Below are 23,044 nucleotides of genomic sequence, written 5' to 3' on the forward strand. Positions count from 1 at the left end.
AGCATTAAAGTTCTCATTATCATTGCTCTCAGCACCATGGACATCATCATCCTGGGGGCAGAAGTGGACCATGAAGTCCCCCAGAGGCAGTGACGACTGACGAGAAGAACTCCATGGACAGAAGTGGACGAAGCTGACACAGGACCACAAAGGCAAGTAGACATCAATTAACATCAGTTATTGCAAACATTAAACTTCTCATTATCTTTGCTCACAGCACCATGGACATCATCATCCTGGGGGCAGAAATGGACCATGAAGTCCCCCAGAGGCAGTGACGACTGCCGAGAAGAACTGAATGGACGGAAGTGGACGAAGCTGACAGAGGACCACAAAGGCATGTAGACATCAAATAAGATCAGTTATTTCAAACATTAAACTTCTCATTATCTTTGCTCTCAGCACCATGGACATCATCATCCTGGGGGCAGAAATGGATCATGAAGTCCCCCAGAGGCAGTGACGACTGCCGAGAAGAACTCCATGGACAGAAGTGGACCCAGCAGGGAGGGAGGGAGGGAGGACGAGTGCCACGAAGCCGACAGAGGACCAGGGAGGCAAGTGTTTCAATCTTTTCATGTTCACCATGACGTCATGGGCCTGTTACAACATGCATTTCAGGATACAAATTTTCCCATAATTCTGTATACATATATATACATACTTTTGGCATTCATTACCTATGTAATGAATATCAATGTTTTCAAACATGAATTTATTCTTTATATCTACAATTAGGACCATGGACAACATCATCCTGGGGGCAAAAACGGACAGTGAGGTGGATCTAGGAGGGAGGGACGAAGGACCACTGCCACGAAGCTGACAGAGGACCATAAAGGCAAGTAGACATCAATTAACATCAATTATTTCAAACATTACACTTCTCATTATCTTTGCTCTCAGCACCATGGACATCATCATCCTGGGGGCAGAAATGGACCATGAAGTCCCCCAGAGGTAGTTACGACGGCCGAGAAAAACTCCAGGGACGGCAGTGGACAAAGCTGACAGAGGACCATAAAGGCAAGTAGAGATCAATTAACATCAGTTATTTCAAACATTAAACTTCTCATTATCTTTGCTCACAGCACCATGGACATCATCATCCTGGGGGCAGAAATGGACCATGAAGTCCCCCAGAGGCAGTGACGACTGCCGAGAAGACAGAAGTGGACCCAGGAGGAGGGCGGGAGGGAGGACGAGTGCCACGAAGGCGACAGAGCACCAGGGAGGCAAGTGTTTCAATCTTTTCATGTTCACCATGACGTCATGTGCCCGTTACAACATGCATTTCAGGATACAAATTTTCAAATAATTCTGTATACATGTATGCACATACTTTTGGCATTCACTACCTATGTAATGAATATCAATGATTTCAAATATGAATTTATTCTTTATATCTACAACTAGGACCATGGACATCATCATCCTGGGGGCAAAAATGGACCTATGTATTGAGCATCAATGATTTTAAATATGAATGTATTCTTTATATCTAGAATAAGGAGTATAGACATCATCATCCTGGGGGCAAAAATGGACCGTGAGGTGGATCTAGGAGGGAGGGACGAAGGACCACTGCCACGAAGCTGACAGAGGACCATAAAGGCAAGTAGGCATCAATTAACATCAGTTATTGCAAACATTAAAGTTCTCATTATCATTGCTCTCAGCACCATGGACATCATCATCCTGGGGGCAGAAATGGACCATGAAGTCCCCCAGAGGCAGTGACGACTGACGAGAAGAACTCCATGGACAGAAGTGGACGAAGCTGACACAGGACCACAAAGGCAAGTAGACATCAATTAACATCAGTTATTTCAAACATTAAACTTCTCATTATCTTTGCTCACAGCACCATGGACATCATCATCCTGGGGGCAGAAATGGAACATGAAGTCCCCCAGAGGCAGTGACGACTGCCGAGAAGACAGAAGTGGACCCAGGAGGAGGGCGGGAGGGAGGACGAGTGCCACGAAGGCGACAGAGCACCAGGGAGGCAAGTGTTTGAATCTTTTCATGTTCACCATGACGTCATGTGCCCGTTACAACATGCATTTCAGGATACACATTTTCAAATAATTCTGTATACATGTATGCACATACTTTTGGCATTCATTACCTATGTAATGAATATCAATGATTTCAAATATGAATTTATTCTTTATATCTACAATTAGGACCATGGACATCATCATCCTGGGGGCAAAAATGGACCTATGTATTGAGCATCAATGATTTCAAATATGAATGTATTCTTTATATCTAGAATAAGGAGTATAGACATCATCATCCTGGGGGCAAAAATGGACCGTGAGGTGGATCCAGGAGGGAGGGACGAAGGAGCACTGCCACGAAGCTGACAGAGGACCATAAAGGCAAGAAGGCATCAATTAACATCAGTTATTGCAAGCATTAAAGTTCTCATTATCATTGCTCTCAGCACCATGGACATCATCATCCTGGGGGCAGAAGTGGACCATGAAGTCCCCCAGAGGCAGTGACGACTGACGAGAAGAACTCCATGGACAGAAGTGGACGAAGCTGACACAGGACCACAAAGGCAAGTAGACATCAATTAACATCAGTTATTGCAAACATTAAACTTCTCATTATCTTTGCTCACAGCACCATGGACATCATCATCCTGGGGGCAGAAATGGACCATGAAGTCCCCCAGAGGCAGTGACGACTGCCGAGAAGAACTGAATGGACGGAAGTGGACGAAGCTGACAGAGGACCACAAAGGCATGTAGACATCAAATAAGATCAGTTATTTCAAACATTAAACTTCTCATTATCTTTGCTCTCAGCACCATGGACATCATCATCCTGGGGGCAGAAATGGATCATGAAGTCCCCCAGAGGCAGTGACGACTGCCGAGAAGAACTCCATGGACAGAAGTGGACCCAGCAGGGAGGGAGGGAGGGAGGACGAGTGCCACGAAGCCGACAGAGGACCAGGGAGGCAAGTGTTTCAATCTTTTCATGTTCACCATGACGTCATGGGCCTGTTACAACATGCATTTCAGGATACAAATTTTCCCATAATTCTGTATACATATATATACATACTTTTGGCATTCATTACCTATGTAATGAATATCAATGTTTTCAAACATGAATTTATTCTTTATATCTACAATTAGGACCATGGACAACATCATCCTGGGGGCAAAAACGGACAGTGAGGTGGATCTAGGAGGGAGGGACGAAGGACCACTGCCACGAAGCTGACAGAGGACCATAAAGGCAAGTAGACATCAATTAACATCAATTATTTCAAACATTACACTTCTCATTATCTTTGCTCTCAGCACCATGGACATCATCATCCTGGGGGCAGAAATGGACCATGAAGTCCCCCAGAGGTAGTTACGACGGCCGAGAAAAACTCCAGGGACGGCAGTGGACAAAGCTGACAGAGGACCATAAAGGCAAGTAGAGATCAATTAACATCAGTTATTTCAAACATTAAACTTCTCATTATCTTTGCTCACAGCACCATGGACATCATCATCCTGGGGGCAGAAATGGACCATGAAGTCCCCCAGAGGCAGTGACGACTGCCGAGAAGACAGAAGTGGACCCAGGAGGAGGGCGGGAGGGAGGACGAGTGCCACGAAGGCGACAGAGCACCAGGGAGGCAAGTGTTTCAATCTTTTCATGTTCACCATGACGTCATGTGCCCGTTACAACATGCATTTCAGGATACAAATTTTCAAATAATTCTGTATACATGTATGCACATACTTTTGGCATTCACTACCTATGTAATGAATATCAATGATTTCAAATATGAATTTATTCTTTATATCTACAACTAGGACCATGGACATCATCATCCTGGGGGCAAAAATGGACCTATGTATTGAGCATCAATGATTTTAAATATGAATGTATTCTTTATATCTAGAATAAGGAGTATAGACATCATCATCCTGGGGGCAAAAATGGACCGTGAGGTGGATCTAGGAGGGAGGGACGAAGGACCACTGCCACGAAGCTGACAGAGGACCATAAAGGCAAGTAGGCATCAATTAACATCAGTTATTGCAAACATTAAAGTTCTCATTATCATTGCTCTCAGCACCATGGACATCATCATCCTGGGGGCAGAAATGGACCATGAAGTCCCCCAGAGGCAGTGACGACTGACGAGAAGAACTCCATGGACAGAAGTGGACGAAGCTGACACAGGACCACAAAGGCAAGTAGACATCAATTAACATCAGTTATTTCAAACATTAAACTTCTCATTATCTTTGCTCACAGCACCATGGACATCATCATCCTGGGGGCAGAAATGGAACATGAAGTCCCCCAGAGGCAGTGACGACTGCCGAGAAAACTCTATGGAGAGAAGTGGACGAAGCTGACAGAGGACCACAAAGGCAAGTAGACATCAATTAACATCAGTTATTGCAAACATTAAAGTTCTCATTATCATTGCTCTCAGCACCATGGACATCATCATCCTGGGGGCAGAAATCTACATGAAGTCCCCCAGAGGCAGTGACGACTGACGAGAAGAACTCCATGGACAGAAGTGGACGAAGCTGACACAGGACCACAAAGGCAAGTAGACATCAATTAACATCAGTTACTGCAAACATTAAACTTCTCATTATCTTTGCTCACAGCACCATGGACATCATCATCCTGGGGGCAGAAATGGAACATGAAGTCCCCCAGAGGCAGTGACGACTGCCGAGAAAACTCTATGGAGAGAAGTGGACGAAGCTGACAGAGGACCACAAAGGCAAGTAGACATCAATTAACATCAGTTATTTCAAACATTAAACTTCTCAGTATCTTTGCTCTCAGCACCATGGACATCATCATCCTGGGGGCAGAAATGGATCATGAAGTCCCCCAGAGGCAGTGACGACTGCCGAGAAGAACTCCATGGACAGAAGTGGACCCAGGAGGGAGGGAGGGAGGGAGGACGAGTGCCACGAAGCCGACAGAGGACCAGGGAGGCAAGTGTTTCAATCTTTTCATGTTCACCATGACGTCATGGGCCTGTTACAACATGCATTTCAGGATACAAATTTTCCCATAATTCTGTATACATGTATATACATACTTTTGGCATTCATTACCTATGTAATGAATATCAATGTTTTCAAACATGAACTTATTCTTTCTATGTACAATTAGGACCATGGACAACATCATCCTGGGGGCAAAAATGGACCGTGAGGTGGATCCAGGAGGGAGGGGCGAACGACCACTGCCACGAAGCTGACAGAGGACCATAAAGGCAAGTAGACATCAATTAACATCAATTATTTCAAACATTACACTTCTCATTATCTTTGCTCTCAGCACCATGGACATCATCATCCTAGGGGCAGAAATGGACCATGAAGTCCCCCAGAGGTAGTTACGACGGCCGAGAAAAACTCCAGGGACGGCAGTGAACGAAGCTGACAGAGGACCTTAAAGGCAAGTAGACATCAATTAACATCAGTTATTTCAAACATTAAACTTCTCATTATCTTTGCTCACAGCACCATGGACATCATCATCCTGGGGGCAGAAATGGACCATGAAGTGCCCCAGAGGCAGTGACGACTGCCGAGAAGAACTCCATGGACAGAAGTGGACCCAGGAGGAGGGCGGGAGGGAGGACGAGTGCCACGAAGGCGACAGAGCACCAGGGAGGCAAGTGTTTCAATCTTTTCATGTTCACCATGACGTCATGTGCCCGTTACAACATGCATTTCAGGATACACATTTTCAAATAATTCTGTATACATGTATGCACATACTTTTGGCATTCATTACCTATGTAATGAATATCAATGATTTCAAATATGAATTTATTCTTTATATCTACAATTAGGACCATGGACATCATGATCCTGGGGGCAAAAATGGACCTATGTATTGAGCATCAATGATTTCAAATATGAATGTATTCTTTATATCTAGAATAAGGAGTATAGACATCATCATCCTGGGGGCAAAAATGGACCGTGAGGTGGATCCAGGAGGGAGGGACGAAGGAGCACTGCCACGAAGCTGACAGAGGACCATAAAGGCAAGTAGGCATCAATTAACATCAGTTATTGCAAGCATTAAAGTTCTCATTATCATTGCTCTCAGCACCATGGACATCATCATCCTGGGGGCAGAAGTGGACCATGAAGTCCCCCAGAGGCAGTGACGACTGACGAGAAGAACTCCATGGACAGAAGTGGACGAAGCTGACACAGGACCACAAAGGCAAGTAGACATCAATTAACATCAGTTATTGCAAACATTAAACTTCTCATTATCTTTGCTCACAGCACCATGGACATCATCATCCTGGGGGCAGAAATGGACCATGAAGTGCCCCAGAGGCAGTGACGACTGCCGAGAAGAACTCCATGGACAGAAGTGGACCCAGGAGGAGGGCGGGAGGGAGGACGAGTGCCACGAAGCCGACAGAGCACCAGGGAGGCAAGTGTTTGAATCTTTTCATGTTCACCATGACGTCATGTGCCCGTTACAACATGCATTTCAGGATACAAATTTTCAAATAATTCTGTATACATGTATGCACATACTTTTGGCATTCATTACCTATGTAATGAATATCAATGATTTCAAATATGAATTTATTCTTTATATCTACAATTAGGACCGTGGACATCATCATCCTGGGGGCAAAAATGGACCTATGTATTGAGCATCAATGATTTCAAATATGAATGTATTCTTTATATCTAGAATAAGGAGTATAGACATCATCATCCTGGGGGCAAAAATGGACCGTGAGGTGGATCCAGGAGGGAGGGACGAAGGAGCACTGCCACGAAGCTGACAGAGGACCATAAAGGCAAGAAGGCATCAATTAACATCAGTTATTGCAAGCATTAAAGTTCTCATTATCATTGCTCTCAGCACCATGGACATCATCATCCTGGGGGCAGAAGTGGACCATGAAGTCCCACAGAGTCAGTGACGACTGACGAGAAGAACTCCATGGACAGAAGTGGACGAAGCTGACACAGGACCACAAAGGCAAGTAGACATCAATTAACATCAGTTATTGCAAACATTAAACTTCTCATTATCTTTGCTCACAGCACCATGGACATCATCATCCTGGGGGCAGAAATGGACCATGAAGTTCCCGAGACAGTGACGACTGGCGAGAAGAACTCCATGGACAGAAGTGGACGAAGCTGACAGAGGACCACAAAGGCAAGTAGACATCAATTAACATCAGTTACTGCAAACATTAAACTTCTCATTATCTTTGCTCACAGCACCATGGACATCATCATCCTGGGGCAGAAATGGAACATGAAGTCCCCCAGAGGCAGTGACGACTGCCGAGAAAACTCTATGGAGAGAAGTGGACGAAGCTGACAGAGGACTACAAAGGCAAGTAGACATCAATTAACATCAGTTATTTCAAACATTAAACTTCTCATTTTCTTTGCTCTCAGCACCATGGACATCATCATCCTGGGGGCAGAAATGGACCATGAAGTTCCCCAGAGGCAGTGACGACTGCCGAGAAGAACTCCATGGACAGAAGTGGACCCAGGAGGGAGGGGGAGAGGGAGGACGAGTGCCACGAAGCCGACAGAGTACCAGGGAGGCAAGTGTTTGAATCTTTTCATGTTCACCATGACGTCATGTGCCCGTTACAACATGCATTTCAGGATACAAATTTTCCCATAATTCTGTATACATGTATATACATACTTTTGGCATTCATTGCCTATGTAATGAATATCAATGATTTCAAACATGAATTTATTCTTTATATCTACAATTAGGACCATGGACATCATCATCCTGGGGGAAAAATGGACCGTGAGGTGGACCCAGGAGGGAGGGGCGAACGACCACTGCCACGAAGCTGACGGAGGAGCACAAAGGCAAGTAGACATCAATTAACATCAGTTATTGCAAACATTAAACTTCTCATTATCTTTGCTCACAGCACCATGGACATCATCATCCTGGGGGCAGAAATGGACCATGAAGTCCGCCAGAGGCAGTGACGACTGCCGAGAAGAACTGAATGGACGGAAGTGGACGAAGCTGACAGAGGACCATAAAGGCATGTAGACATCAAATAAGATCAGTTATTTCAAACAGTAAACTTCTCATTATCTTTGCTCTCAGCACCATGGACATCATCATCCTGGCGGCAGAAATGGATCATGAAGTCCCCCAGAGGCAGTGACGACTGCCGAGAAGAACTCCATGGACAGAAGTGGACCCAGCAGGGAGGGAGGGAGGGAGGACGAGTGCCACGAAGCCGACAGAGGACCAGGGAGGCAAGTGTTTCAATCTTTTCATGTTCACCATGACGTCATGGGCCTGTTACAACATGCATTTCAGGATACAAATTTTCCCATAATTCTGTATACATGTATATACATACTTTTGGCATTCATTACCTATGTAATGAATATCAATGTTTTCAAACATGAACTTATTCTTTCTATGTACAATTAGGACCATGGACAACATCATCCTGGGGGCAAAAACGGACAGTGAGGTGGATCCAGGAGGGAGGGACGAAGGACCACTGCCACGAAGCTGACAGAGGACCATAAAGGCAAGTAGACATCAATTGACATCAATTATTTCAAACATTACACTTCTCATTATCTTTGCTCTCAGCACCATGGACATCATCATCCTGGGGGCAGAAATGGACCATGAAGTCCCCCAGAGGTAGTTACGACGGCCGAGAAAAACTCCAGGGACGGCAGTGGACGAAGCTGACAGAGGACCTTAAAGGCAAGTAGACATCAATGAACATCAGTTATTTCAAACATTAAACTTCTCATTATCTTTGCTCACAGCACCATGGACATCATCATCCTGGGGGCAGAAATGGACCATGAAGTGCCCCAGAGGCAGTGACGACTGCCGAGAAGAACTCCATGGACAGAAGTGGACCCAGGAGGAGGGCGGGAGGGAGGACGAGTGCCACGAAGGCGACAGAGCACCAGGGAGGCAAGTGTTTCAATCTTTTCATGTTCACCATGACGTCATGTGCCCGTTACAACATGCATTTCAGGATACACATTTTCAAATAATTCTGTATACATGTATGCACATACTTTTGGCATTCATTACCTATGTAATGAATATCAATGATTTCAAATATGAATTTATTCTTTATATCTACAATTAGGACCATGGACATCATGATCCTGGGGGCAAAAATGGACCTATGTATTGAGCATCAATGATTTCAAATATGAATGTATTCTTTATATCTAGAATAAGGAGTATAGACATCATCATCCTGGGGGCAAAAATGGACCGTGAGGTGGATCCAGGAGGGAGGGACGAAGGAGCACTGCCACGAAGCTGACAGAGGACCATAAAGGCAAGTAGGCATCAATTAACATCAGTTATTGCAAGCATTAAAGTTCTCATTATCATTGCTCTCAGCACCATGGACATCATCATCCTGGGGGCAGAAGTGGACCATGAAGTCCCCCAGAGGCAGTGACGACTGACGAGAAGAACTCCATGGACAGAAGTGGACGAAGCTGACACAGGACCACAAAGGCAAGTAGACATCAATTAACATCAGTTATTGCAAACATTAAACTTCTCATTATCTTTGCTCACAGCACCATGGACATCATCATCCTGGGGGCAGAAATGGACCATGAAGTGCCCCAGAGGCAGTGACGACTGCCGAGAAGAACTCCATGGACAGAAGTGGACCCAGGAGGAGGGCGGGAGGGAGGACGAGTGCCACGAAGCCGACAGAGCACCAGGGAGGCAAGTGTTTGAATCTTTTCATGTTCACCATGACGTCATGTGCCCGTTACAACATGCATTTCAGGATACAAATTTTCAAATAATTCTGTATACATGTATGCACATACTTTTGGCATTCATTACCTATGTAATGAATATCAATGATTTCAAATATGAATTTATTCTTTATATCTACAATTAGGACCATGGACATCATCATCCTGGGGGCAAAAATGGACCTATGTATTGAGCATCAATGATTTCAAATATGAATGTATTCTTTATATCTAGAATAAGGAGTATAGACATCATCATCCTGGGGGCAAAAATGGACCGTGAGGTGGATCCAGGAGGGAGGGACGAAGGAGCACTGCCACGAAGCTGACAGAGGACCATAAAGGCAAGAAGGCATCAATTAACATCAGTTATTGCAAGCATTAAAGTTCTCATTATCATTGCTCTCAGCACCATGGACATCATCATCCTGGGGGCAGAAGTGGACCATGAAGTCCCACAGAGTCAGTGACGACTGACGAGAAGAACTCCATGGACAGAAGTGGACGAAGCTGACACAGGACCACAAAGGCAAGTAGACATCAATTAACATCAGTTATTGCAAACATTAAACTTCTCATTATCTTTGCTCACAGCACCATGGACATCATCATCCTGGGGGCAGAAATGGACCATGAAGTTCCCGAGACAGTGACGACTGGCGAGAAGAACTCCATGGACAGAAGTGGACGAAGCTGACAGAGGACCACAAAGGCAAGTAGACATCAATTAACATCAGTTACTGCAAACATTAAACTTCTCATTATCTTTGCTCACAGCACCATGGACATCATCATCCTGGGGCAGAAATGGAACATGAAGTCCCCCAGAGGCAGTGACGACTGCCGAGAAAACTCTATGGAGAGAAGTGGACGAAGCTGACAGAGGACTACAAAGGCAAGTAGACATCAATTAACATCAGTTATTTCAAACATTAAACTTCTCATTTTCTTTGCTCTCAGCACCATGGACATCATCATCCTGGGGGCAGAAATGGACCATGAAGTTCCCCAGAGGCAGTGACGACTGCCGAGAAGAACTCCATGGACAGAAGTGGACCCAGGAGGGAGGGGGAGAGGGAGGACGAGTGCCACGAAGCCGACAGAGTACCAGGGAGGCAAGTGTTTGAATCTTTTCATGTTCACCATGACGTCATGTGCCCGTTACAACATGCATTTCAGGATACAAATTTTCCCATAATTCTGTATACATGTATATACATACTTTTGGCATTCATTGCCTATGTAATGAATATCAATGATTTCAAACATGAATTTATTCTTTATATCTACAATTAGGACCATGGACATCATCATCCTGGGGGAAAAATGGACCGTGAGGTGGACCCAGGAGGGAGGGGCGAACGACCACTGCCACGAAGCTGACGGAGGAGCACAAAGGCAAGTAGACATCAATTAACATCAGTTATTGCAAACATTAAACTTCTCATTGTCTTTGCTCACAGCACCATGGACATCATCATCCTGGGGGCAGAAATGGACCATGAAGTCCGCCAGAGGCAGTGACGACTGCCGAGAAGAACTGAATGGACGGAAGTGGACGAAGCTGACAGAGGACCATAAAGGCATGTAGACATCAAATAAGATCAGTTATTTCAAACAGTAAACTTCTCATTATCTTTGCTCTCAGCACCATGGACATCATCATCCTGGCGGCAGAAATGGATCATGAAGTCCCCCAGAGGCAGTGACGACTGCCGAGAAGAACTCCATGGACAGAAGTGGACCCAGCAGGGAGGGAGGGAGGGAGGACGAGTGCCACGAAGCCGACAGAGGACCAGGGAGGCAAGTGTTTCAATCTTTTCATGTTCACCATGACGTCATGGGCCTGTTACAACATGCATTTCAGGATACAAATTTTCCCATAATTCTGTATACATGTATATACATACTTTTGGCATTCATTACCTATGTAATGAATATCAATGTTTTCAAACATGAACTTATTCTTTCTATGTACAATTAGGACCATGGACAACATCATCCTGGGGGCAAAAACGGACAGTGAGGTGGATCCAGGAGGGAGGGACGAAGGACCACTGCCACGAAGCTGACAGAGGACCATAAAGGCAAGTAGACATCAATTGACATCAATTATTTCAAACATTACACTTCTCATTATCTTTGCTCTCAGCACCATGGACATCATCATCCTGGGGGCAGAAATGGACCATGAAGTCCCCCAGAGGTAGTTACGACGGCCGAGAAAAACTCCAGGGACGGCAGTGGACGAAGCTGACAGAGGACCTTAAAGGCAAGTAGACATCAATGAACATCAGTTATTTCAAACATTAAACTTCTCATTATCTTTGCTCACAGCACCATGGACATCATCATCCTGGGGGCAGAAATGGACCATGAAGTGCCCCAGAGGCAGTGACGACTGCCGAGAAGAACTCCATGGACAGAAGTGGACCCAGGAGGAGGGCGGGAGGGAGGACGAGTGCCACGAAGGCGACAGAGCACCAGGGAGGCAAGTGTTTCAATCTTTTCATGTTCACCATGACGTCATGTGCCCGTTACAACATGCATTTCAGGATACAAATTTTCAAATAATTCTGTATACATGTATGCACATACTTTTGGCATTCATTACCTATGTAATGAATATCAATGATTTCAAATATGATTTTTTTCTTTATATCTACAATTAGGACCATGGACATCATCATCCTGGGGGCAAAAATGGACCTATGTATTGAGCATCAATGATTTCAAATATGAATGTATTCTTTATATCTAGAATAAGGAGTATAGACATCATCATCCTGGGGGCAAAAATGGACCGTGAGGTGGATCCAGGAGGGAGGGACGAAGGAGCACTGCCACGAAGCTGACAGAGGACCATAAAGGCAAGTAGGCATCAATTAACATCAGTTATTGCAAGCATTAAAGTTCTCATTATCATTGCTCTCAGCACCATGGACATCATCATCCTGGGGGCAGAAGTGGACCATGAAGTCCCCCAGAGGCAGTGACGACTGACGAGAAGAACTCCATGGACAGAAGTGGACGAAGCTGACACAGGACCACAAAGGCAAGTAGACATCAATTAACATCAGTTATTGCAAACATTAAACTTCTCATTATCTTTGCTCACAGCACCATGGACATCATCATCCTGGGGGCAGAAATGGACCATGAAGTGCCCCAGAGGCAGTGACGACTGCCGAGAAGAACTCCATGGACAGAAGTGGACCCAGGAGGAGGGCGGGAGGGAGGACGAGTGCCACGAAGGCGACAGAGCACCAGGGAGGCAAGTGTTTCAATCTTTTCATGTTCACCATGACGTCATGTGCCCGTTACAACATGCATTTCAGGATACAAATTTTCAAATAATTCTGTATACATGTATGCACATACTTTTGGCATTCATTACCTATGTAATGAATATCAATGATTTCAAATATGAATTTATTCTTTATATCTACAATTAGGACCATGGACATCATCATCCTGGGGGCAAAAATGGACCTATGTATTGAGCATCAATGATTTCAAACATGAATGTATTCTTTATATCTAGAATAAGGAGTATAGACATCATCATCCTGGGGGCAAAAATGGACCGTGAGGTGGATCCAGGAGGGAGGGACGAAGGAGCACTGCCACGAAGCTGACAGAGGACCATAAAGGCAAGTAGGCATCAATTAACATCAGTTATTGCAAGCATTAAAGTTCTCATTATCATTGCTCTCAGCACCATGGACATCATCATCCTGGGGGCAGAAGTGGACCATGAAGTCCCCCAGAGGCAGTGACGACTGACGAGAAGAACTCCATGGACAGAAGTGGACGAAGCTGACACAGGACCACAAAGGCAAGTAGACATCAATTAACATCAGTTATTGCAAGCATTAAAGTTCTCATTGTCATTGCTCTCAGCACCATGGACATCATCATCCTGGGGGCAGAAATGGACCATGAAATCCCCGAGACAGTGACGACTGGCGAGAAGAACTCCATGGACAGAAGTGGACGAAGCTGACAGAGGACCACAAAGGCAAGTAGACATCAATTAACATCAGTTTTTGGAAACAGTAAACTTCTCATTATCTTTGCTCACAGCACCATGGACATCATCATCCTGGGGGCAGAAATGGACCGTGAGGTGGACCCAGGAGTTAGGGACGAACGACCACTGCCACGAAGCTGACAGAGGACCACAAAGGAAAGTAGACATCAATTAACATCAGTTATTTCAAACATTAAACTTCTCATTATCTTTGCTCACAGCACCATGGACATCATCATCCTGGGGGCAGAAATGGACCATGAAGTCCCCCAGAGGCAGTGACGACTGCCGAGAAGAACTCCATGGACAGAAGTGGACGAAGCTGACAGAGGACCACAAAGGCAAGTAGACATCAATTAACATCAGTTATTGCAAACAGTAAACTTCTCATTATCTTTGCTCACAGCACCATGGACATCATCATCCTGGGGGCAGAAATGGACCATGAAATCCCCGAGACAGTGACGACTGGCGAGAAGAACTCCATGGACAGAAGTGGACGAAGCTGACAGAGGACCACAAAGGCAAGTAGACATCAATTAACATCAGTTACTGCAAACATTAAACTTCTCATTATCTTTGCTCACAGCACCATGGACATCATCATCCTGGGGGCAGAAATGGACCGTGAGGTGGACCCAGGAGTTAGGGACGAACGACCACTGCCACGAAGCTGACAGAGGACCACAAAGGAAAGTAGACATCAATTAACATCAGTTATTTCAAACATTAAACTTCTCATTATCTTTGCTCACAGCACCATGGACATCATCATCCTGGGGGCAGAAATGGACCATGAAGTCCCCCAGAGGCAGTGACGACTGCCGAGAAGAACTCCATGGACAGAAGTGGACGAAGCTGACAGAGGACCACAAAGGCAAGTAGACATCAATTAACATCAGTTATTGCAAACAGTAAACTTCTCATTATCTTTGCTCACAGCACCATGGACATCATCATCCTGGGGGCAAAAATGGACCTATGTATTGAGCATCAATGATTTCAAATATGAATGTATTCTTTATATCTAGAATAAGGAGTATAGACATCATCATCCTGGGGGCAAAAATGGACCGTGAGGTGGATCCAGGAGGGAGGGACGAAGGAGCACTGCCACGAAGCTGACAGAGGACCATAAAGGCAAGTAGGCATCAATTAACATCAGTTATTGCAAGCATTAAAGTTCTCATTATCATTGCTCTCAGCACCATGGACATCATCATCCTGGGGGCAGAAGTGGACCATGAAGTCCCCCAGAGGCAGTGACGACTGACGAGAAGAACTCCATGGACAGAAGTGGACGAAGCTGACACAGGACCACAAAGGCAAGTAGACATCAATTAACATCAGTTATTGCAAGCATTAAAGTTCTCATTGTCATTGCTCTCAGCACCATGGACATCATCATCCTGGGGGCAGAAATGGACCATGAAGTCCCCGAGACAGTCACGACTGGCGAGAAGAACTCCATGGACAGAAGTGGACGAAGCTGACAGAGGACCACAAAGGCAAGTAGACATCAATTAACATCAGTTTTTGGAAACAGTAAACTTCTCATTATCTTTGCTCACAGCACCATGGACATCATCATCCTGGGGGCAGAAATGGACCGTGAGGTGGACCCATGAGGGAGGGACGAACGACCACTGCCACGAAGCTGACAGGGGACCACAAAGGAAAGTAGACATCAATTAACATCAGTTATTTCAAACATTAAACTTCTCATTATCTTTGCTCACAGCACCATGGACATCATCATCCTGGGGGCAGAAATGGACCATGAAGTCCCCCAGAGGCAGTGACGACTGCCGAGAAGAACTCCATGGACAGAAGTGGACGAAGCTGACAGAGGACCACAAAGGCAAGTAGACATCAATTAACATCAGTTATTGCAAACAGTAAACTTCTCATTATCTTTGCTCACAGCACCATGGACATCATCATCCTGGGGTCAGAAATGGACCGTGAGGTGGACCCAGGGGGGAGGGACGAACGACCACTGAAACGAAGCTGACAGAGGACCACAAAGGAAAGTAGACATCAATTAACATCAGTTATTTCAAACAGTAAACTTCTCATTATCTTTGCTCACAGCACCATGGACATCATCATCCTGGGGTCAGAAATGGACCGTGAGGTGGACCCAGGGGGGAGGGACGAACGACCACTGCCACGAAGCCGACAGAGGACCAGGGAGGCAAGTGTTTCAATCTTTTCATGGGGCAGAAATGGACCATGAAATCCCCCAGAGGCAGTGACGACTGCCGAGAAGAACTCCATGGACAGAAGTGGACGAAGCTGACAGAGGACCACAAAGGCAAGTAGACATCAATTAACATCAGTTATTTCAAACAGTAAACTTCTCATTATCTTTGCTCACATCACCATGGACATCATCATCCTGGGGTCAGAAATGGACCGTGAGGTGGACCCAGGGGGGAGGTACGAACGACCACTGCCACGAAGCGGACAGAGCACCAGGGAGGCAAGTGTTTCAATCTTTTCATGTTCACCATGACGTCATGTGCCCGTTACAACATGCATTTCAGGATACAAATTTTCCCATAATTCTGTATACATGTATATACATACTTTTGGCATTCATTACCTATGTAATGAAAATCAATGTTGTCAAACATGAATTTATTCTTTATATCTACAATTAGCACCATGGACATCATCATCCTGGGGGCAAAAATGGACCGTGAGGTGGACCCAGGAGGGAGGGACGAAGGACCACTGACACGAAGCTGACAGAGGACCACAAAGGCAAGTAGACAGCAATTAACATCAGTTATTTCAAACATTAAACTTCTCATTATCTTTGCCCACAGCACCATGGACATCATCATCCTGGGGGCAGAAATGGACCATGAAGTCCCCCAGAGGCAGTGACGACTGACGAGAAGAACTCCATGGACAGAAGTGGACGAAGCTGACACAGGACCACAAAGGCAAGTAGACATCAATTAACATCAGTTATTGCAAACATTAAACTTCTCATTATCTTTGCTCACAGCACCATGGACATCATCATCCTGGGGGCAGAAATGGACCATGAAGTCCCCGAGACAGTGACGACTGGCGAAAAGAACTCCATGGACAGAAGTGGACGAAGCTGACAGAGGACCACAAAGGCAAGTAGACATCAATTAACATCAGTTTTTGGAAACAGTAAACTTCTCATTATCTTTGCTCACAGCACCATGGACATCATCATCCTGGGGGCAGAAATGGACCGTGAGGTGGACCCAGGAGGGAGGGACGAACGACCACTGCCACGAAGCTGACAGAGGACCACAAAGGAAAGTAGACATCAATTAACATCAGTTATTTCAAACATTAAACTTCTCATTATCTTTGCTCACAGCACCATGGACATCATCATCCTGGGGGCAGAAATGGACCATGAAGTCCCCCAGAGGCAGTGACGACTGGCGAGAAGAACTCCATGGACAGAAGTGGACGAAGCTGACAGAGGACCACAAAGGCAAGTAGACATCAATTAACATCAGTTATTGGAAACAGTAAACTTCTCATTATCTTTGCTCACAGCACCATGGACATCATCATCCTGGGGTCAGAAATGGACCGTGAGGTGGACCCAGGGGGGAGGGACGAACGACCACTGCCACGAAGCTGACAGAGGACCACAAAGGCAAGTAGACATCAATTAACATCAGTTATTTCAAACAGTAAACTTCTCATTATCTTTGCTCACAGCACCATGGACATCATCATCCTGGGGGCAGAAATGGACCGTGAGGTGGACCCAGGGGGGAGGGACGAACGACCACTGCCACGAAGCCGACAGAGGACCAGGGAGGCAAGTGTTTCAATCTTTTCATGGGGCAGAAATGGACCATGAAATCCCCCAGAGGCAGTGACGACTGCCGAGAAGAACACCATGGACAGAAGTGGACGAAGCTGACAGAGGACCACAAAGGCAAGTAGACATCAATTAAAATCAGTTATTGCAAACAGTAAACTTCTCATTATCTTTGCTCACAGCACCATGGACATCATCATCCTGGGGTCAGAAATGGACCGTGAGGTGGACCCAGGGGGGAGGTACGAACGACCACTGCCACGAAGCGGACAGAGCACCAGGGAGGCAAGTGTTTCAATCTTTTCATGTTCACCATGACGTCATGTGCCCGTTACAACATGCATTTCAGGATACAAATTTTCCCATAATTCTGTATACATGTATATACATACTTTTGGCATTCATTACCTATGTAATGAACATCAATGTTGTCAAACATGAATTTATTCTTTATATCTACAATTAGGACCATGGACATCATCATCCTGGGGGCAAAAATGGACCGTGAGGTGGACCCAGGAGGGAGGGACGAAGGACCACTGCCACGAAGCTGACAGAGGACCACAAAGGCAAGTAGACAGCAATTAACATCAGTTATTTCAAACATTAAACTTCTCATTATCTTTGCTCACAGCACCATGGACATCATCATCCTGGGGGCAGAAATGGACCATGAAGTCCCCCGAGACAGTGACGACTGGCGAGAAGAACTCCATGGGCAGAAGTGGACGAAGCTGACAGAGGACCACAAAGGCAAGTAGACATAAATTAACATCAGTTATTTCAAACAGTAAACTTCTCATTATCTTTGCTCACAGCACCATGGACATCATCATCCTGGGGGCAGAAATGGACCATGAAGTCCCCCAGAGGCAGTGACGACTGCCGAGAAGAACTCCATGGACAGAAGTGGACGAAGCTGACAGAGGACCATAAAGGCAAGTAGACATCAATTAACATCAGTTATTCAAACATTGAACTTCTCAATATCTTTGCTCACAGCACCATGGACATCATCATCCTGGGGGCAGAAATGGACCATGAAGTCCCCCGAGACAGTGACGACTGGCGAGAAGAACTCCATGGACAGAAGTGGACGAAGCTGACAGAGGACCACAAAGGCAAGTAGACATCAATTAAGTTCAGTTTTTTGAAACATTAAACTTCTCATTATCTTTGCTCACAGCACCATGGACATCATCATCCTGGGGGCAGAAATGGACCATGAAGTCCCCCAGAGGCAGTGACGACTGCCGAGAAGAACTCCATGGACAGAAGTGGAAGAAGCTGACAGAGGACCATAAAGGCAAGTAGACATCAATTAAAATCAGTTTTTTCAAACATTAAACTTCTCATTATCTTTGCTCACAGCACCATGGCCATCATCATCTTGGGGTCAGAAATGGACCATGAAGTCCCCCAGAGGCGGTGACGACTGCCGAGAAGAACTCCATGGACGGAAGTGGACCCAGGAGGAGGGAGGGAGGGAGGACGAGTGCCACGAAGCGGACAGAGAACCAGGGAGGCAAGTGTTTCAATCTTTTCATGTTCACCATGACGTCATGTGCCCGTTACAACATGCATTTCAGTATACAAATTTTCCCATAATTCTGTATACATGTATATACATACTTTTGGCATTCATTACCTATGTAATGAACATCAATGTTGTCAAACATGAATTTATTCTTTATATCTACAATTAGGACCATGGACATCATCATCCTGGGGGCAAAAATGGACCGTGAGGTGGACCCAGGAGGGAGGGACGAAGGACCACTGGCAGGAAGCTGACAGAGGACCATAAAGGCAAGTAGACATCAATTAAAAACAGTTATTTCAAACATTAAACTTCTCATTATCTTTGCTCTCAGCACCATGGACATCATCATCCTGGGGGCAGAAATGGACCATGAAGTCCCCCAGAGGCAGTGACGACGGCCGAGAAGAACTCCATGGACGGAAGTGGACCCAGGAGGAGGGAGAGAGGGAGGACGAGTGCCACGAAGCGGACAGAGCACCAGGGAGGCAAGTGTTTCAATCTTTTCATGTTCACCATGACGTCATGTGCCCGTTACAACATGCATTTCAGGATACAAATTTTCCCATAATTCTGTATACATGTATATACATACTTTTGGCATTCATTACCTATGTAATGAACATCAATGTTGTCAAACATGAATTTATTCTTTATATCTACAATTAGGACCATGGACATCATCATCCTGGGGTCATAAATGGACCGTGAGGTGGACCCAGGAGGGAGGGACGAAGGACCACTGGCACGAAGCTGACAGAGGACCACAAAGGCAAGTAGACATCAATTAACATCAGTTATTTCAAACAATAAACTTCTCATTATCTTTGCTCACAGCACCATGGACATCATCATCCTGGGGGCAGAAATGGACCATGAAGTCCCCAGAGATAGTGACGACTGGCGACAAGAATTCCATGGACAGAAGTGGACGAAGCTGACAGAGGACCACAAAGACAAGTAGACATCAATTAACATCAGTTATTGCAAACAGTAAACTTCTCATTATCTTTGCTCACAGCACCATGGACATCATCATCCTGGGGGCAGAAATGGACCATGAAGTCCCCCAGAGGCAGTGACGACTGCCGAGAAGAACTCCATGGACAGAAGTGGACGAAGCTGACAGAGGACCACAAAGGAAAGTAGACATCAATTAACATCAGTTTTTGGAAACAGTAAACTTCTCATTATCTTTGCTCACAGCACCATGGACATCATCATCCTGGGGGCAGAAATGGACCGTGAGGTGGACCCAGGAGTTAGGGACGAACGACCACTGCCACGAAGCTGACAGAGGACCACAAAGGAAAGTAGACATCAATTAACATCAGTTATTTCAAACATTAAACTTCTCATTATCTTTGGTCACAGCACCATGGACATCATCATCCTGGGGGCAGAAATGGACCATGAAGTCCCCCAGAGGCAGTGACGACTGCCGAGAAGAACTCCATGGACAGAAGTGGACGAAGCTGACAGAGGACCACAAAGGCAAGTAGACATCAATTAACATCAGTTATTGCAAAGAATAAACTTCTCATTATCTTTGCTCACAGCACCATGGACATCATCATCCTGGGGTCAGAAATGGACCGTGAGGTGGACCCAGGGGGGAGGGACGAACGACCACTGCCACGAAGCTGACAGAGGACCACAAAGGCAAGTAGACATCAATTAACATCAGTTATTTCAAACAGTAAACTTCTCATTATCTTTGCTCACAGCACCATGGACATCATCATCCTGGGGTGAGAAATGGACCGTGAGGTGGACCCAGGGGGGAGGGACGAACGACCACTGCCACGAAGCCGACAGAGGACCAGGGAGGCAAGTGTTTCAATCTTTTCATGGGGCAGAAATGGACCATGAAATCCCCCAGAGGCAGTGACGACTGCCGAGAAGAACTCCATGGACAGAAGTGGACGAAGCTGACAGAGGACCACAAAGGCAAGTAGACATCAATTAACATCAGTTATTTCAAACAGTAAACTTCTCATTATCTTTGCTCACAGCACCATGGACATCATCATCCTGGGGTGAGAAATGGACCGTGAGGTGGACCCAGGGGGGAGGTACGAACGACCACTGCCACGAAGCGGACAGAGCACCAGGGAGGCAAGTGTTTCAATCTTTTCATGTTCACCATGACGTCATGTGCCCGTTACAACATGCATTTCAGGATACAAATTTTCCCATAATTCTGTGTACATGTATATACATACTTTTGGCATTCATTACCTATGTAATGAACATCAATGTTGTCAAACATGAATTTATTCTTTATATCTACAATTGGGACCATGGACATCATCATCCTGGGGGCAAAAATGGACCGTGAGGTGGACCCAGGAGGGAGGGACGAAGGACCACTGCCACGAAGCTGACAGAGGACCACAAAGGCAAGTAGACAGCAATTAACATCAGTTATTTCAAACATTAAACTTCTCATTATCTTTGCTCACAGCACCATGGACATCATCATCCTGGGGGCAGAAATGGACCATGAAGTCCCCCGAGACAGTGACGACTGGCGAGAAGAACTCCATGGGCAGAAGTGGACGAAGCTGACAGAGGACCACAAAGGCAAGTAGACATCAATTAACATCAGTTATTTCAAACAGTAAACTTCTCATTATCTTTGCTCACAGCACCATGGACATCATCATCCTGGGGGCAGAAATGGACCATGAAGTCCCCCAGAGGCAGTGACGACTGCCGAGAAGAACTCCATGGACAGAAGTGGACGAAGCTGACAGAGGACCATAAAGGCAAGTAGACATCAATTAACATCAGTTATTCAAACATTAAACTTCTCATTATCTTTGCTCACAGCACCATGGACATCATCATCCTGGGGTCAGAAATGGACCATGAAGTCCCCCGAGACAGTGACGACTGGCGAGAAGAACTCCATGGACAGAAGTGGACGAAGCTGACAGAGGACCACAAAGGCAAGTAGACATCAATTAAGTTCAGTTTTTTCAAACATTAAACTTCTCATTATCTTTGCTCACAGCACCATGGACATCATCATCCTGGGGGCAGAAATGGACCATGAAGTCCCCCAGAGGCAGTGACGACTGCCGAGAAGAACTCCATGGACAGAATTGGAAGAAGCTGACAGAGGACCATAAAGGCAAGTAGACATCAATTAAAATCAGTTTTTTCAAACATTAAACTTCTCATTATCTTTGCTCACAGCACCATGGCCATCATCATCTTGGGGTCAGAAATGGACCATGAAGTCCCCCAGAGGCGGTGACGACTGCCGAGAAGAACTCCATGGACGGAAGTGGACCCAGGAGGAGGGAGGGAGGGAGGACGAGTGCCACGAAGCCGACAGAGTACGAGGGAGGCAAGTGTTTCAGTCTTTTCATGTTGACCATGGCGTCATGTGCCCGTTACAACATGCATTTCAGGATGCAAATTTTCCCATAATTCTGTATACATGTATATACATACTTTTGGCATTCACTACCTATGTAATGAAAATCAATGTTGTCAAACATGAATTTATTCTTTATATCTACAATTAGGACTATGGACATCATCCTCCTGGGGGCAAAAATGGACCGTGAGGTGGACCCAGGAGGGAGGGACGAAGGACCACTGCCACGAAGCTGACAGAGGACCACAAAGGCAAGTAGACATCAATTAACATCAGTTATTTCAAACATTAAACTTCTCATTATCTTTGCTCACAGTACCATGGCCATCATCATCCTGGGGGTAGAAATGGACCATGAAGTCCCCCGAGACAGTGACGACTGGCGAGAAGAACTCCATGGACAGAAGTGGACGAAGCTGACAGAGGACCACAAAGGCAAGTAGAC

Source organism: Haliotis asinina, chromosome 6 (genome assembly GCF_037392515.1).
Source record: "Haliotis asinina isolate JCU_RB_2024 chromosome 6, JCU_Hal_asi_v2, whole genome shotgun sequence".
Taxonomy (NCBI): domain Eukaryota; kingdom Metazoa; phylum Mollusca; class Gastropoda; order Lepetellida; family Haliotidae; genus Haliotis; species Haliotis asinina.